The 19,714-nt window shown below is 45.0% G+C and overlaps 1 protein-coding gene across 6 annotated transcripts in view; it reads right to left on the bottom strand.

The window, feature by feature from the left end:
* Positions 1-19,714, bottom strand: part of sema6cb (semaphorin 6Cb) — a 153,477-nt gene that overhangs the window by 66,233 nt on the left and 67,530 nt on the right. The window contains exon 1 of one of the 6 annotated variants that reach the window (XM_031786796.1): positions 10,085-10,259. The exons of the other annotated variants lie outside the window; for them this stretch is intronic. The gene's annotated coding sequence lies outside the window, so the exon portion shown is untranslated. Of the gene's footprint in view, positions 1-10,084; positions 10,260-19,714 lie in introns of those variants that run through there. 6 annotated transcript variants of the gene reach the window in all.

Raw genomic sequence — 19,714 nt, 5'->3', positions numbered from 1 at the left:
GTTGAAATGATATGGACACTAGGGATGGGCATTTAATATTTTATTACTGTTCAAGTACTCGCATGATAATCTTTTTGGTGTACGAGTCAACTGGTGATATTATATTGTGGAACACAATCTTCAAAAAAGCAGTAACCTCAGCAGTGGGGCTTGCTTGTAGAAGCCTATGACGGCAATGGCATAGCTTTGCTTTGTTAATATAGCAGGCCTTATCTCCTGAGCCCTTATCACAGTCAAGACACCTATCTCATAGTGATAAGTAATAAAATAAAATAAAAAGTAAAATAACAGCATAAAATAGAACATAATGCCAGTGCGAAATGATGTGCATCTCGGGTCTGGAACATCTATTCTCAAAGAGTGATCATTTGAAACGGGGCTCGATCCGGCGAGTTGAAAAAAAAAAAAAATCTGGGTTACAAACCGAGATCTATCTTTCAATATACAGCCGTTCCATTTAGAATATTCAAACTGTTCTTTGGAATTTTCCTCAATGGATTAACAATTCCACATTGAATACTGCATGGTGATAACGTATGGCCATGGCATCTGTTTGGTGATCAGGCTTGTGTATTTTCAGTGTGAAACCCATCTGTGTTTAGGCTTTCACCTGGTCAGTCTACGTCATGGAAATGTTTGGTACACTCAGTGTATTTTCCTACTTCAATCAACCAGTCCATTTTGAATGTGTGATAAAACTTTTGTCATTTGGCAAGGAATGTAGCTTGTGTATTCCATTAGTTAGATCCGTTATTATAGGCATTTATTTTTGTAAACCTAACAGGAGCATGTGTGTGCAATCAGCATGCATGTGTTTAGGGAGCGGTCAGAACACAACTGATCGAATGAGACAGGGAGGGGAAAGGGAATTTAGGGAGAAGGACTGTGTGATGCTTGGCTTGGTTTCTTCTTGGTTGTGCCCCGCAAATGCACATGAACTTTGTGAGGAATTTCACTTGCCATTTTGGGCATCCACAAAGCACATTCCACCAAATAATCTCTGGTTCAAAATTGAGCTTTGACATCCATTCGAGTACTCATGCCCATCCCTAGTGGAAACAATGTTGATTCCACCCGTTTTTTCCCCAGTGGGATATTTGTTTTCATAAAGAAGTGAAATCCACTTTGTGTTTTGTCTCCTTGCCACGATACTAAGGAGTATCGCGATACTGGTATAGTCCAGTCCCCTAATTGTGAATGGTTGTGTTTATGCCACACATGAAAGGTAATACATTTTAAAAGTTAAATGACAAATATTTAGGGTATATTAAAGCTTTATTGGTTCTACGTGCGTAAGGAATATCGGAGAGGAGGCAGACCACGCGTTAAGCTTTCCTGAATAACTGGGCCTGCTGGGAGCATATGTGGCCACATTTTTATAGGACGACTTAAGAGAATGATGATCCACAGCAGACAGCGCATCTCAGTATCACAACTTAAAATACAGCCAGACTGGCTTGCTACTGTGCCTTTCTATGCCTTATAAACTGTTCAGTAGACCCCCTGATCCAAATGGAATGCAATATTCAAATCACAGGGCACTGTTATTCAAATGATATTTTCACTGCAGTTTACAGCCTAGAGTAGAATGTTGTACTCACTTGAAAACAATACTAAAATTATTCATTGTAATGTTGTGTTGTAGGTTAATCTAGGTAGGATACTTGTACTGTTCCTAAAGAGCAATAAGGGAGCTGCGTGTCTCATGTCTTCACTGTTCTTTCCACTTATATTGAAAATTGGTGCAGCTTTGAATGATTTTACATGTAGTATGATTGTCCAGATCTGCAATATGCAAACTAACAAACAATCCACCTACCACTATTGTCACTATGAATGGCGGATAAAGAACAGGATAGACAGACTGGTAGACTATTGACCTGTGTGGTATAGTTATCGTTGGAAGTACCAAAACACCTTGACTTCCAGTAGGGGAGGCGCATGCAAGCGGATGAGGACATGTGGCTAGGATGGAAGAAATTATAATATTAAAACCTAAAAAAGGGCAAATGCAAACCAGGTTTAAAAAAAGGCACTACCCCCCCCCATGCCCAGTTCATCTCTGCCCTCAAATCCCTCCTCCTTCCCTTGCAGGCTCCTCACCTCTTGCCTCCTTTCTTTATCTCTACCACTTCCAACCTTCACCTCCTACCATTTATGTGCAATTCCTCCCGCCTTCCAAAAAACCTCTTCAGTGTCCTCCTTAAAAGTCTTTGCAAACCCTCCCTCCCTCCTCCACATCCTCCCTCCATATCTCAGATCATTCTTCCCTCCAGATATCTCCCTCTAGGCATTGCGCTGGTTCGCTCTGCTGCAGAGGTGATCAATGGCCCCTGGCGCCTCGGGGCCCCTGGGCTCCTGAAATGCAGGTATTAATAATGCAGTGCCCGGCTGTCATATCCTCCATTAGCTTGGGGGAGACATGGGGCCCGGATGGCTGATTGATTACTAATTGGATTAATTGCAGTCTTTTAGGGGGGAGGAGAATGTAGTAGTCTGGAGACCTAGCTGGCAACTGATAGGGGAGTGCATTTGACATGCTGGCATTCAGAGATAGGGATACCGAATGCTGAAACGGGTAGCGTAAACTGTGAGGGGGTTGGGTAGACTGGGGTTGCCTGTTCAGTTTCTTTGGTTGACGCCAGGGTTGAGAGGGTATGTCATTTGAGATACAGGAACATTTGTGCAACATGCACTGGGTAGAAACGAGGAATTGATCAAGCAGCTTCTCAATAGAGGCGTTTTCCATTATTGCACAGTGTGTGTCTGCTGAACGAAATTAACTCAACCCCTTGTACACCAAATCACCCATCCTGATGATATCGTTACTTTCATTTGCTAGGTCTTTCCTCCCATTTCCTTTGGAGGTATCTTCTTAGCCATCGACATCTGGCTACACACTTTGATAAGACAGAGATGTAGATTAGATAAATGTGCAATGATTGTTTCTGATGGACAACACTTTCTGTAATCTTCTAACCTTCCTTTGAGATAAAGTTAATAAACCTCATTACAGCCATGGCACACAGATCTGTATTCTCCAGAAGGGCTCATTCACCACATTGGAAAAGCCTAAAACATGCAGTCATGTCAATGCCTTTCCGTACATGATTCTAATTGTTGACCTATCCATCGCACTGATCGCAGACATGTGCAAATCAAAGTTTATTTGTCGCATACAGTTTAGCAGATGTTATAGCGGGTGAAACAAAATGCTTAATTTACTAGTGCCTGACAATGCAGTGAAATGTCAAAAAGTACACATATAATCAAACAAATAAGAAATGTCCAAAATGTCCAAATCCAATTAACTACCCAAATAGCCTGTAACAGTACGTCAAATGTAATCCATACGTAGATACACTGAGTGTACAAAACATTAAGAGCACCTGCTCTTTCCATGACACAGACTAGGTGAATGCTATCATCCCTCATTGATGTAACTTGTTAAATCCACTTCAATCAGTGTAGATGGAGGGGAGGAGATAGGTTAAAGAAGGATTTTCTAGTCGTGAGACAATTGAGACATGGATTGTGTGTGTGCCATTCAGAGGGTGAATGGGCAAGACAAAATATTTGTATGGGGTATGATAGTAGGTACCAGGCGCACCAGTTTGTGTCAAGAACTGCAACTCTACTGGGTTTTTCACACGCAATAGTTTCCTGTGTGTATCAAGAATGGTCCACCACCCAAAGGACATCCAGCCAACTTGACAACTGTGGGAAGTCAACTTGGTGAACGCTTTCGACACCTTGTAGAGTCATGACCTGATGAATTGAGGCAGTTCAGGGGGAAAAAGGGGTGGGGTGCAACTCAATATTAGGAAGGTGTTCTTAATGTTTGGTATACTCTGTGTATACCCGATGAATTTACACAATACAGCTGAAGTCGAAAGACTACATATACTTAGGCTGGAGTCATTAAAAATTGTTTTTCAACCACTCCACAAACTATAGTTTTGGCAAGTCGGTTAGGACATCTAGTTTGTGCATGACACAAGTAATTTTTCCAACAATTATTTACAGACAGATTATTTTACTTATAATTCACTGTATCACAATTCTAGTGGGTCAGAAGTTTAAAGGAACAGTCAACTTAGTCTATGTAAACAGATTGGACAATTTCAGAAATGTCCTGGCTTTAGAAGCTTCTGATAGGCTAATTTACATCATTTGAGTCAATTGGAGGTGTACCTGTGAATGTATTTCAAGGCCTACCTTCAAACTCAGTGCCTCTTTGCTTGACATCATGGGAAAATCAAAAGAAATTAGCCAAACAATTGTAGACCTCAAAAAGTCTAGTTCATCCTTGGGAGCAATCTCCAAATGCCTGAAGATCCCACGTTGATCTGTATAAACAATAGTATGCAAGTATAAACACCATGGGACCGTGCAGCTGTCATACCGCTCAGGAAGGAGACGCATTCCGTCTCCTATAGTTGAACGTACTCTGGTGCGAAAAGTGCAAATCAATCCCAGAACAGCAGCAAAGGACCTTGTGAAGATGCTGGAGGAAACCAGTACAAAAAAATCTATTTCCACAGTAAAACGAGTCCTATATCCACATAACCTGAAAGGCCGCTCAGCAAGGAAGATGCCACTGCTCCAAACCCGCCATTAAAAAGCCAGACTACACTTTGCAACTGAACATGGGGACAAAGATCATACTTTTTGGAGAAAAGTCCTCTGGTCTGATGAAACAAAAATAGAACTGTTTGGCCATAATGACCATCATTATGTTTGGAGGAAAAAGGGGGAGGCATGCAAGCCGAAGAACACCATCCCAACCGTGAAGCATGGCAGAATCATGCTGCAGGAGGGACTGCTGCACTTCACAAAATAGATGGCTTCATGAGGAGGAAAAATTATGTGGCTATATTGAAGCAACATCTCAAGAAACAGCCAGGAAGTTAAAGCTTGGTCTCAAATGGGTCTTTCAAAATGGACAATGACCCCAAGCATACTTCATAAAGTTGTGGCAAAATGCTGTGGCAAAATAGCTTAAGGAAAACAAAGTCAATGTATTGAAGTGGCCATCACAAAGCCCTGACATCAATCCCATAGAATATATGTGGACAGAACTGAAAAAGCGTGTGCGAGCAAGGAGGCCTACAAACCTGACTCAGTTACAGCAGCTCTGTCAGGAGGAATGGGCCAAAATTCAGCCAACTTATTGTGGGAAGCTTGTGGAAGGCTACCCAAAATGTTTGACCCAAGTTTAAAAAATGTAAAGGCAATGCAACCAGATACTAATTTAGTGTATGTAAACTTCTGACGCACTCGGAATGTGCTGAAAGAAATAAAATATTCTCTACTATTATTCTGACATTTAACATTCTTAAAATAAAGTGGTGATCCTAACTGACCTAAAACAGGGAATTATTACTAGGATTAAATGTCAGGAATTGTGAAAAACTGAGTTTAAATGTACTTGGCTAAGGTGTATGTAAACTTCAGACTTCAACTGTATATACTAAGAATGATATGTACAGCAGTGGATATATTAAATTCCGTAAATATAAAACACACACACACACTAGTACCGGGTTGGACCCCCCTTAGCCTCCAGAACAGCCTGAATTCGGGGCATGGGAACGTTACTCAATTAGTATCAAGGGACCTAATGTGTGCCAGGAATACATTCTCCACCCCATTACACCTCCGCGAACAGCCTGTACCATTGACACCAGAAAGGATGGGGCCCATGGACTCCTGACTCAGCATGACGCAACAGGAACTGGGATTCGTCGAACCAAGCAATGCTTTTCCACTCCTCAATTGTCCAGTGTCAGTGATTGCGTGCCTACTGGAGCCTCTCTTGTTTTTAGCTGATAGGAGTGGAACCCAGTGTAGTCATCTGCTGCAATAGCCCATCAGTGACGAGGACTGACAAATTGTGCATCCCAAGATGCCGTTCTGCACTGTTACTTGTCTGTTTGTGAACCGCCTGTTAGCTTGCACCATTCTTGCCATTCTCCTTCGACCTCATCAACGAGCTGTTGTTGCCCACAGGACTGCCGCTGACTGGATGCTTTTTGTTTGTCGCACCATTCTCGGTAAACCCTAGACACTGTCGTGCATGAAGATCCCAGGGCGCCGTCCGATTCTGAGATACTGAAACCGGCACACCTGGCAAGGACGATCATACCACGCTTTTGCCGTTTAATCGAACAGTAACTGAATGCCTCAATTCCTGTCTGCCTGCTTTATATAGCAAGCCATGGTCATGTGACTTGCTATCTGGAATCAGGTGGGTGTATCTAATAAACTATCAAGAGAGTGTACATATGTAAATGGTGTGTATAGACAGTTGGGACAGTATGTGAATAGAAAATTTGTTATATAGGTTGAGCCATGACTAAAATACAGTATATACTGTACATTTAAAGTGGGTTAAACAATATGTAAACATTATTAAAGTGACCAGTGTTCAATGACTATGTACAGCAGCAGTCTCTAAGTTGCAGGGTAGAGTACCAGGTGGTAGCCGGCTTGTGACAGTATCTAAGAATCAGGGCATGGTAATGGGCGGAGGCCAGACAGTTTAACAGTCTGATGGCCTGGAGATAAACAGCTTCTTATCAGTCTCTTGGTCCCAGCTTTGATGCACATGAACTGTCTCCGGGTTCTCGATGGTAGCGGGGTGAACAGGGCGAGGTTTAGGCGGCTAAGGACCTTGATGATCTTCTTGGCCTTCCTGTGACACCGGTTGCTGTAGATGTCCTGGAGGGGAGGCAGAGTTTCCCCTGATGATGCGTTGGGCTGACCGTACAACCCTCTGGAGAGCCCTACGGTGCAATGTTTGCATGTATGTGCATATTAATGCGTCCAATGCTGTGCTTATGTGTTTGTATGTGTCGGCCTTACGTGTTGCCCTTGGTAACTGGTGGTCAGGCATAGATCATGGTTGGAAAAACTCATGTGTGTGCACGCTGGGAGTTTGTGTGTGTATATTGTATGTTTTTACAACACGCCAATACCCACAATAGAAACAAATCCACTTATGCATGGATCCGACACATATCATTGTGGGTGCGTGTATGCGAACATCCACATGAAAGCAAGTCATATCCTGCCAGCTGGAGCACAGAAACCTCAGGAGTGTGTGTACAGTGTGTGAAACAACATACTGTAGTGTCCTACTTCCAAACTCATCAGGTTATTTTGAAGGGAAAATACGATTTATTGGCCAATCCAGAAATCACAAAGGCAACTCATTATTCCTGAATACAGTGCAGCCGGACTGCCTCATCCTTTCCCAGGCTGTATCACATCCGGCCGTGATTGGGAGTCCCATAGGGCAGCGCACAATTGGCCCAGCGTCGTCTGGGTTTGGCTGGGGTAGGCCGTCATTGTAAATAAGAATTTGTTCTTAACCTTTACTTAACTAGGCAAGTCAGTTAAGTAAAAAACAAAAAACAAAAATCCCCAGTATAGAATGTCAGAGTGATAGACTACTATAATGGGATTTACAGAAGAGGTCCTTTGTCTGATCCTTGCTCTTCTCCTCTCAAGTCTTATGAAACATTAGAAGACCCTCATCAGGATTTTTGACAGTATGAGATGTCATTACGCTTTCTTCCCAATGAGGTGTTGTCAGGATTCCGTCATGGTTTCAAACAGTAAGCCTATCTCTACATTTCACTCCCGAAGCGCGCGCACACACACACACACACACACACACACACACACACACACATACCCTGTGCTTCCTTCCAGGCAAAAGCGTTTTTCCTTGGGCAGTCGGGGACAAGCATGACTCTCTTTCTCGCTCTCTGTCTCTCTCTTTCACGCTGTGCTGCACCTGCTCCCCTATCCCCTTCACCCACTCCTCTCCCCTCACCGCCACCCGGCCCCTGTGGCTAGCTGCAGAGATGGCCCGCTGCGCTAATTGAAAGCGACCCTGACTCGTCCTTTTCCCCCCAGGCGCTCCAGCCGATGCCCCATTGTTTTCTTTCACCGGCCGTTGACAACTGGCCTTTTAGCCGCGGCGTGCTGCAGCGCAAACTCTGACCACAGCGCTCTGTCCTCGCGACCTAACCCCTCTCTCTCCCCACAGCCCCTTTTCAGGCCCATGGTGAAATGGAGAAACTGCAGAGTTGCAGATTTGGTTGTTGTTCTGCTTCTAAGGTAAGAACGGTTTGTCAAAATTAGACAGATTCGCATGTAAGTGGATTAAGTTATTTTGATTATGGTCCATTTATTGAAGCCAGCAGCCCAAGAGGTGAAAATGAGACCGTGATGTTAAAATACTTTGAGTGCTGATGATAATAATTCACTACTTCCCCTTTCTTACCAAGACTCCCGAAAGGATAAAGGATAAAACATTAAATGGGAACGCTGATATACCCACAAGACAGGCAAATGTGCTTGGATACAATTTCCTTCAGATGGCACCTTGTGAAAAAAACTGCAATGTCCACCTGAAATGAGGCGCGTGAACGGGGAGTTTTCCCATGGCTGTAGGCTGTTCTTATCACCCACACGGAGCAGAGCTGGAGCCCATAATCTAATAGCCTCGCAGCACTGTCATAAATCACCCTGAGAGACTGCATGCTGCAACACACTGACACTTCCAATCTGGCAACCTGTGTCTTTATTAAAGACCACATTATATGGGGGAGACCCCCCCCGCCCCTTTCCTCCAACTATCCTCCATTGGAAAAGCATACATCCTGTACACACACACAAGAACGTTAACACACACAAACACACAGAGATGCCATATACATGCCGTGTAAATGCATGACCTGTGAACTGAGAGGGGAGGGTGATGAATACTAGAGTGATGGCTGTAGTCAAGAAGCACATTTCAGTGCATGCGTGCGTGTTTGTATGTGCAGAAATGCACACAGTAGGGTTGGTTTTTGCCTGGCTGCCTGCCAGCCTGTGTGGGTCCATGCATGCAATCGTTTCCTTTCAGTCATTTTGACAACTTCATTGGAAAATGCCAATGTAAACATGGATTCTGACAAACAGTAGCAATGAAGGGTCTAAGATAGCCAGCTTAGGCTCTCTAGTTTCCTTCTTAAATATAATTATAGCACTGTCACACAGAGAAATTACAACATAGCACATCCAAAACGGAGATAGAACATTGGCTCATTGACGTAATAAAACTAAATGAACAGGCAATTAAAAGCCAACCCACAGGTCTAGCTTATTGAACCTGAAGGACCAGCAGGCCTATTTTAAAAACATTAACATTTTGAGGAGGAGACAATGATTTTGGTAACAAATCCACAGCTATTCTGTGCTCTTTCTATCTACGAAAGCTTTCTCTTCAAAGTTCACAAGAATGACTCACTGAATCTTTGTCAAGACACTAGATCCATCGCTCAATGGGGAAAAAATCAAGCATACCTTTACCAACCCTCAGAGTACAAGTTGCTCAAGTTGACAAAGTGACATTTTTGAGTTGAACCAACTTTGGTGGAGAAAGCTAAAACTGCTTAAACTCACTGAGCGATGTATGTACCAACAAAATGAAAAATTCGGCTTTCACTGCCTGTCTCAGTACTCAACCAAAATAGTGCAAATTCCCGAAAGGAGAGACCTCCCAAATTCCTACCCCCACCCCTCCCAAATCCGTGTGTACACATTGAGTGCCCCTCAGTAAACATTGCAGGAGGAACATCACCTCCAGACCGAGCCTTACTGTGGAAAGACATCACTGAAGACATGATATTTAAGTTGTTATTCTGTAGCAATAAACCGTTGAGGAAGTGGATTATACAAAGACAAGAGTCAGAGGTGTTCTTGGGTTTTTCTGTAATCCATTCCACTGTAATATGACCTGTAGTTCTAAACCACAAGAGACGAGTCTCAGAGGACCTTTCTCACACACAGAGCAACAGTGTAGATCTTTATTACACCCTGCCATGCTTCAGAACCAGACACCCTCAGTCTCTCTGCCAGCAGATACCCAGACAGCAGCCTCCTCACCTGTGTCAATACCACACATCCTCCCAGACCCACCGTGGAAACCTGGGCACTGTGCAGTCTGGGCTTGCTGGGCAACTCACAACCAACTGCCGCTGCTGTGCAGATGTTGCAGAGCCATATCACAGAGAAAAACACTCACACTATGAGTCAAAGTCTTGGCCGTTGTCGTTATCTCTGCTGACGTGGATCGTTGACACAGATGACAGAATCGGACAGGTAATCCTGGATTACAGTCCAGACGTGTCATATCCTGGATGCCCTTTAGACGTGGGCGTAACCTCATCCATCCTTCCATCCTCTCCTCTGGTGCCCATCAACGGAGCGCCGTGCCCCTGCATAGATGGAGGAATAATGAGCTCTAGTTGCCTTGTCAACGCTGTCCTTTCTACCACGGTGCTCTAAGCTCCCATTTGGCCATTCCCTCCCCACCAGGCTCTTTTGTAATCATGGGGATCCAGGAGGCAGATGAGATTTCATATTGTCTGAAATCCCTCAATCTCTGATTGGAAACCAGGAATGGAGCATGCATACCCTGGCTGCATAACTACGTGTGTAGTTTGGCTTTTTAACAGCTTCTACGTCCAAGCCATAAGACTGAACAGCTAATCAAAGGGCTACCCAGACCCCTCTTCTACGCTGCTGCTACTCTCTGTTTATTATCTATGCATAGCCACTTTAACTCTACCCACATGTACATGTTACCTCAATTACCTCGACTAACCTGTGGCCCCGCACATGGACTCTGTACAGGTACCCCCTGTATTTAGCCTCGCGCCTGTTATTTTCCTGCTGCTGTTTAAATATGTTACTTTCATTTTTTATTTAACACTTATTTTTCTTAAAACTTCTTAAAGCATTGTTGGTTAAGGGCTTGTTAGTAAACATTTCACTGTAAGGTGAACCTGTTGTATTCGGCGCATGTGACAAATTCAATTCGATTACTTCCACGCAGATGACGATTATAAGGGGATCATGTAAAATGCTCCTCGAGGGGGAAAAAAATAAATAAATCACGCTTTGCCTCAGATCTCAAAGCTATCAAACCTGGCAATAACAATGAATGGGGTGTTTTATATCGGAGTATTTAACAGCCCTTTATATTGGGTGGATCGAACCCGAGCAACAAAAATTCTCGTCCTCAAATTGGGTGACTCACTACAGCCAGTTTACACCAGTAAGCTCACTGCACAATTATCGCTATAGGGCGGTATCCAACCAACTTCCCTAAAGTCATACATCAAAGGGAAGAGCGCATTGGCTTGTAATTATGGAGGTTGGTTTCTGGTTAGAAGAAGTGGTTGACTTTCTGGTTTTGCTTCAAGCCCTCTTAGGTTCATCACTCTACTTGAGAAGACACAGTATAGCATGACATTTCCTGTGGGGGAGCATTCTGCTCCATGCCCACGTAACAACATGGTGTCAACCACACTCCAAAACAAAAACTTTCAATTGAGACAAACTGAAAAGTTGTGTTTCCTTGTGATGTAGGCAGTGTGCCGTGACTAACGAAATGTCTTTAAATGTATGTAGAATGAAATGCGTGTGATGTGTTGGTATTACGGTTCAGAGAAACATTTACAGGTTGAGCTTTTCAGCATTTTCAACCTCTAGGTAACACAAAACGTCCTCATGACTCAGGCTAATGCTCTACTTTTTAACTCAGCTTCTCTTAAACCTTCATATGCATGACAGAGCATTTTTCAGACTAGCTTTTCATATATTCATTGCTTAAGTTATTATTACTTCTAACTGCCTTCACCTTGTGAATTAAACATGACTTTATAAAAAAAAGGTCAAACAGGAATAACTAGTATGGACCTTCTCAATATTTACTTAACCTATGTTGAGTTTAAAAAACTTTTAGAAAGGGAAGTTCTACTAAACCCAAGGGTGTGTGTAACTTCATCTAGTCCCAAAAAGTAATTAGGCTACTTCATACACTTCATCCCTTCAAAACATCCATTGGGGGTTAATGCACTGCTAATTTAACAGTTACTGTAGCAGAGACAGACTTCTAGTTCTGGCAGCAGGGTTGGATTAGCTCATGTTTCTCTCCCCATAACTGACTCATTAGTTATATTTGAACAAAAAAAATAGAGATCTGTTCCTCAACAAAAGCAGCTGCTCAAACAAAGAGGAAAAACACATGCTGACATTCAGAATAACAAAATGTTTCTTTACCGAGCTTGGTTCATTAACACAGGCAAGCTAACCTCTCACCCAGTAGAGAAAGAGTTCAAAAGAAAGAGGACTTGCTGAGCAGTGAAATTCTTACTCAAAATCAGATCAACACAAATTGTCACACATCCAGTTGGAAAAGGAGCATGTTTCCAATGTAGGACATGGTGACACTAAAATGCTCTGAGATTTCTCAGAAATGACATTTCCCCAGCCTTGGATATGGAGATGCCTCGTGTTTCAAAAGCTGTTGGATTTTATTTTACGAGGCAAGTCAGTTAAGAACAAATTCTTATTTACAATGACAGCCTAACCCGGCCAAACCCTAACCCGGACGACGCTAGGCCATTTGTTCGCCACCCTATGGGACCAAACACGGCCAGTTGTGATACAGCTTGGAACCGAACCAGGGTCTGTAGTGACGCCTCCAGCACTGAGATGTAGTGATTTAGACCGTTGCGCCACTCCGGAGTCCAAAAAATATAGATTAGATTTTTTTTAAACAAAATAATAAATTATTTTTTGACAGCCACTATAAACCATTACTTGTGAAATGTTTTAGAAAATACAATACATAAAAAACAACTGACCCTCCTGTTCTTGAACCATTGGAGGGTGCACATAATGACCACACTACTCTATGTCAACATGCTATTTGGATGAATGGATGAAGTGCCGGCCAGGGGGCAAGGGTGCCCATACACACTGACATGTCGTGGCCTGGCACGAGCCAGTGTTCTGGAAGGAGACTCATGGAAACCAGTGGGACACGGGCCGCCAGGCAGGCCCGCTACAGGAGTACTCTGGTCTGCTAATGGTCCTCAGGGTTTGGGGCTGCCAATGTCGGCCCCACTGATGTGAGTGCCAGAAGGACCAGCCTCTTTCCATCGCTCCACCAGAGGAAAAATACTGCAGTCCCGCTGGCCAGCACTGCACAAACACACACCCACTCATAATGATCAAACATACAAACACATAGACATAGAATACTGTCCACAAAAGTTTGTGTGGATGTATTGCACATGGAGGAAGAGACTTGCAGCAGAATCTGTACTAACACAAACTAACCCACATACAAAGAGAAAAGCAACTTGACAAACTCACCACGTACCTGATACTTCAACAGCAGACACTGCCCCAAAAACTGGAAACAAGATGGTCTGTTGAGATAGCCTGTTCCGATTCTTGCCATGTTCCCAGCGCATTATGAAAAATTGGTCTCTCTCTTTCGACTGATCTGTATTCAAGCCAGGCAAACGGGATCCCAACAGGAAGCACGAAACCTCTCGTGAAGAGAAAGGGGGACGGAGAAACATGAGTGCAAGAGAGGGAGCAAGCTAAGGAGAAATAAAAGGAGAGGTAGAGAGCTTGGGGGCCCCCGAGTGTGCCCCGTGGTGGGCCATTTCATAGTCCCACAGACTGACTAACACGGACAGGTCAGCTGGAAGACTCGCTGCCAAGACAAAACCCACAGCGGAAAGAGCCAGGCACAAGGCTGCACACACAGACCACACCTCCCAGCACAGCAAACCTATTTCCTTCTCAATCTGCCACAAAATAACTGGGCCGCTGTTTATTGACCTTTTGCATGGGCTTTCATCAGGCAATCAGTTCCCTGCTCCAGGTACAGAAATATAATCTAAGCCCTCTGCCCTCGGCTGTAAACTTGCCACCTTCCAGTTGGATGGAGCTGCTAACCCTGATTCTCCATTCACATCAGGGTATGTCAGGGATGTTGGGCTGCGAGCGCCTACGGGACTGTACGTCTTAGTACTGCCAGCTGTCACACCTTTCAGAGTTGATAAAATCATCATGGGTGACAATGAGATATCATATCGCAATAATTAGTGGAATAACAAATCAATTAAGCGTAATAATGGAGCTGAAAGGCTCCATACACAAGGGGGTCTGAGAGACAATGTCTGAATGCAGCACACACTGTTTGAGTACTCATATCATGTCCCTGTGATTGCCATAGGAACACACATCATTCATTTATGGGTTGAATGTCAACATTGCATATTATGACATTGTGAAATTGCAATCTACTTCCTGGTCTATGGGATACTGAATCTTTATAATAAATAACACTATCTGTGTCACTATCTGTGTAGTAGGAGAAGGAGCTGCTCTGTTGATTTGGACTCTCACCATCTCACTCTCTGGGACAGGGGATTAGGCGATGGGGGCTCCATCGCAGTAGAAACCTGCCCGTCCCAGGTGAATAACGGTGACAGTGCGAGTCCCGTTCGACTGACGAGCGGCAGGAAGCCAGGCGGGTAGGCAGCGGCTTATCTGCCAAAACAGCTGGAGTGCTCCGTATCCCCAGCTGTGAGCACCGCCGCGACTGAACGACCCAACGCAGAGAGACAGACAGAGAGGGGGGGAGAAAGGAGGAGAAAGAATGAGAAATAGTGGGAAACAGTATAAAAAAATAGGAAATTGGAAAGCGTGGAGAGAAAAACTAGGTAGGAGGAATCACACTTTTGCTCTACTTTTTGCGCTCCCTCACCTGGAGATTACACTAGCCTCGTTCCGCTGTTCACTCATGGCTCGTTCCACCTCCTCTGCTGCCATTTCAATATAGTCCCAATGTAACACATCCGGAACGCACAGGAATTCCATTTGGGGCAGCGCTTTGTGCCAAACTCATCTCCGGAGCCTGTGAAGTGTTGACTAAGCATGGGGGGGCCGCTGTCGGGAAGCTGTCCTGGACTTTGTGGAAGGTGTGAATGTGAGACCCAGGTGTCACTTTAATTGAGACTGAGACATTGCTGTAGGAGTAATACAACTGAATTGTGGGTGGACATTTTAACTTTGCAACAATGTATAACCTTACTGAGATAGTGGGGCGAATAGCTTTTGCCTCCAAATAAACTGAAAGTGTCTCATCCCCAGTCACAGCCATAGACCCAGAGAGGGTTAAGTCTCCAAACAGCAAAAGGAAAACAGCGGTCTGTCAAGGAGTCTGTCTGCTGCATCGGCACACTGGCTCCTCTTTCTGCCGTTGTAATGAAATTACAGTGGGCCCCGTCTGATTGATGAAAGTGCCATGTCTGCGAGTGCCTCTTTTACATAAAAGGAGAGGCTCTCCCACAGACTGCAATTCATCATCTGGCAGTCGGATGGCTCCATTCGTCTTAATTCACGCCAGACCCAAAAGCAAGGGCCCAGGTCATGCAGCCCTGCCTCAACTCCCTGTTCGGGTTGGGGAGGGGTTGGCGGGGCTATTAAAAGGAGTTTAACCTTGTTATGTACTGCCACTCTGAGCGGTCTTAAGACAGCTCAAAGTGTGTATGCATTTTTCTGGGTCAAGAAAAAGATGGAGACAATACAAACAACAAAATGAATACTCAGATCCTGTGCTCTCTACATATTCCTATGGCAGTCCCTCCAATCTATATGAAGACAGGCCTACACCGCCCGAGGGTAGTGATGAGGGGTCATTGCAATAGAGACCTATTCATCCCTCAGGACCACCCAGACTGCAAGGAACTTTCCCATCCAACATCTGCCAATAACTGCTACTTTTTACCACCGCCACACTATACACAGAACTGTCAACCTCCCCAAATAGACTGCCACAATTGCAAGTGAATCCTGATCCAAATACTCACCGGCAGATAGAGGGTAATATGGTGTGACTACACACTACAGTGTATCCTGCTATCCAGGGTGAGGTAAGAAAAACCCTACCAGCCCAAAAAGAGGAAGTCTCAGCTCTCTAACTGAGGGTAAACTGCTGGTCAGTGCAGTCTGGGATATTTGGGTTGTCCTTACCCTAATTCCTAACCATCACCCCTACCCTAAACCATTTTCACTTCAATGGGGGTTAGTGTCATTCCAAGGATCCCAGAGAGCACAGAACATAAACTGCCAGCCTTACGCAGTTAGGCTTTGTTTCTTTCACATGTGGCTTGGCCTATGGATGCAGTCCATAACCTACCACGAAAAAACATGGTCATTACATTGCGTGACTGTTTCTTTTGACTCAGTTAGTGAATAGAAATGGTGCTTCAGAAATGTGTTTGCCTCAGCAAGTGAGCAAATAGCTCTATTTTTTTTCTCTCTTTCATTGTTCTTGGCAAGTCAGCAGGGGTAATTGGCATGCATGTCCTGGCAGTGCACTCGACGAGCCAGGTCTTGAGTTTGGGCAAGGAGCACAACGGCTCCGCTATGCCCACGTAATTTGTTTAAAGCTATGATTCAGCTACAGGCAGCGTCCTGTAGGGCTCAACTGATGCAATCCATCACTGCAAATCCATTTCGCTTGGAAAACAACCGATCCACACCGTTCTCTCCCCACACAACCCCCTGCAGCCGGTTTCCACTCCTTACCACTCCTTCAGAGTAAACAGCAGGAATGAGACAAAGCTAAAGAAGGCTGGGCGGTGGCTAACCAGCCTCTACCCCTACAGCCATGATTCAAGCAGCCGTGAGAGAAAAACATTGGTGGTGATAAGGTGCTGGGGATGAGGGGGAGGGTTTCAAGGGGATCACATCTTCTCATTAACTTTGGCCAGGCCTGGGGAGTGTGGGAGGATGAGGTGGAGGGAGGGATTGGTTTAATGAAGACTCCTACCGTGAGGGTCCGTCTCCCGACTGCACTGCCCTGTGAGTAAGCTTGGCCGACAGATGGGCTGAGGAATTGATCAGTAGAGACAGTAGAGACCTGAGCTGACAGACGACAGACGACAGACGACAGACGACAGACGACAGACGACACACACACACACACACACACACACTGCTCAAAAAAATAAAAGGGAACACTAAAATAACACATCCAGGATCTGAATGAATGAAATATTCTTATTAAATACTATTTTATTTACATAGTTGAATGTGCTGACAACAAAATCACACAAAAATGATCAATGGAAATCAAATGTATCAACCCATGGAGGTCTGGATTTGGAGTCACACTCAAAATTAAAGTGGAAAACCACACTACAGGCTGATCCAACTTTGATGTAATGTCCTAAAACAAGTCAAAATGAGGCTCAGTAGTGTGTGTGGCCTCCATGTGCCTGTATGACCTCCCTACAACGCCTGGGCATGCTCCTGATGAGGTGGCGGATGGTCTGCTGAGGGATCTCCTCCCAGACCTGGACTAAAGCATCTGCCAACTCCTGGACAGTCTGTGGTGCGACGTGGCGTTGGTGGATGGAGCGAGACATGATGTCCCAGATGTGCTCAATTGGATTCAGGTCTGGGGAACGGGCGGGCCAGTCCATAGCATCAATGCCTTCCTCTTGCAGGAACTGCTGACACACTCCAGCCACGAGGTCTAGCATTGTCTTGCATTAGGAGGAACCCAGGGCCAACCGCACTAGCATATGCTCTCACAAGGGGTCTGAGGATCTCATCTCGTTACCTAATGGCAGTCAGGCTACCTCTGGCGAGCACATGGAGGGCTGTGCGGCCCCCCAAAGAAATGCCACCCCACACCATGAATGACCCACCACCAAACCGGTCCTGCTGGAGGATGTTGCAGGCAGCAGAACGTTCTCCACGGCGTCTCCAGACTGTCACGCCTGTCACATGTGCTCAGTGTGAACCTGCTTTCATCTGTGAAGAGCACAGAGCGCCAGCGGTGAATTTGCCAATCTTGGTGTTCTCTGGCAAATGCCAAACGTCCTGCACAGTGTTGGGCTGTAAGCACAACCCCCACCTGTGGACGTCGGGCCCTCATACCACCCTCATGGAGTCTGTTTCTGACCGTTTGAGCAGACACATGCACATTTGTGGCCTGCTGGAGGTCATTTTGCAGGGCTCTGGCAGTGCTCCTCCTTGCACAAAGGCGGAAGTAGCAGTCCTGCTACTGGGTTGCTGCCCTCCTACGGCCTCCTCCACATCTCCTGATGTACTGGCCTGTCTCCTGGTAGCGCCTCCATGCTCTGGACACTACGCTGACAGACACAGCAAACCTTCTTGCCACAGCTCGCATTGATGTGCCATCCTGGATGAGCTGCACTACTTGAGCCACTTGTGTGGGTTGTAGAGTCCGTCTCATGCTACCACTAGATTGAAAGCACCGCCAGCATTCAAAAGTGACCAAAACATCAGCCAGGAAGCATAGGAACTGAGAAGTGGTCTGTGGTCACCACCTGCAGAACCACTCCTTTATTGGGGGTGTCTTGTTAATTTCCTATAATTTCCACCTGTTGTCTATTCCATTTGCACAACAGCATGTAAAATGTATTGTCAATCAGTGTTGCTTCCTAAGTGGACAATTTGATTTCACAGAAGTGTGATTGACTTAGAGTTACATTGTGTTGTTTAAGTGTTCCCTTCATTTTTTTTGAGCAGTGTATATCCATCTATCTATATGTGTGCATCCACGGTTATAGAAACAAAAACAATGGTTTCGGGATCTGCTAATCAACAGTAAAGGTTGTATTTGAAGTGTATGCACAGCTGAACTTGAGGGATGAGATTTTTACTAAAGGTGCCCCGCACCAGAAACACTTCCACTAATTCTTTATCAAAACAGAAAAACATTGCAGACGCAACACCCCGGAGTGCAGGAGACTGATGAATAAACATGTCTGTGCAGGTGTGCTCAGGTCAGGATTCCCCACGAATTAAGAAAGAACTGTCTGACATTAGGTATCATTCCTGCCCTGGCGCTGTCACTCCACTGTCCTTCTGAGAGCTGTCCTACTTTCAGCCTCTGTGTGACATCCATCTTTCACAGAAATTACACCCCCCCCACCCCCCCTCCCCTCCAGTCTCATTCTTTTGTTCAAGGCTCAGAGATGGAACCCGGCAATTCTGTCATCTGCAAAAGCTCAATACCTGCCTGCCGCACTGATAAGCAGACAGGTGCTAGTCGAGGCAGAATACAGCACATGCAGTCACGGGGAGGGCGCCTATTTGTTCCATATAACCCAAGCCGAGCATTTTGATTCAAGCCCTAAGGACAGGGAATATGGCTTTTCTTTGTAGCAGCCCAGAATTTCAAGCCTGCTTGAGTGACCTCTCAGGCTAAAGCTTCCCGTGTTATTGCAAAAATCATGCCAAGGGGATATAAGGACAGTTGGGAGAGTAGAGCATCTGAAAATGTTCATTTTGTTTAACCTATTGGTCATCTCATTGTAGGTATAATTAGTGTCCCTTGGACAGTGAGCAGGTCAGATATGCAGGCACTCTCACTTCTGTCACTGTTGAAAACACATGCAGACACAATTAGCATAGCACAGAAGGATAAACGTGCTACCACACCGCTAATTTGCCCTGTATTGTGTGCTTTTGTCAGTGCAGACAGTGTTCCGTTGCCTCATTCTTTATCCAGACTAGCAAATATGAGATGAAAATGTATTTTCTATTGATGTCAGTAGATGCTTTTTCTTACATCTCTATGACCCTTTAAAAAAGTCATTGCAAGGAAACAAGGGCTGCTACGCGCCCAGATTCAGATAGCTCAGTGGTACTCCCTGGGGGCTCTGAAACCTCTAGCTGTTCAGAGCACAGTCACCATAGTTACTACTGCTTGACGCTGCTGGCAAATAGACTGACCACAATGGGGCACATGGGAGGGCACTGCCAAACACGCTAAGGGTCTTCACACACAAAAAGCTAGAGGGCA

Source organism: Oncorhynchus kisutch, linkage group LG13 (genome assembly GCF_002021735.2).
Source record: "Oncorhynchus kisutch isolate 150728-3 linkage group LG13, Okis_V2, whole genome shotgun sequence".
NCBI classification, from domain to species: Eukaryota; Metazoa; Chordata; class Actinopteri; order Salmoniformes; family Salmonidae; genus Oncorhynchus; species Oncorhynchus kisutch.
This window is presented reverse-complemented; position numbering and strand designations above follow the sequence as displayed.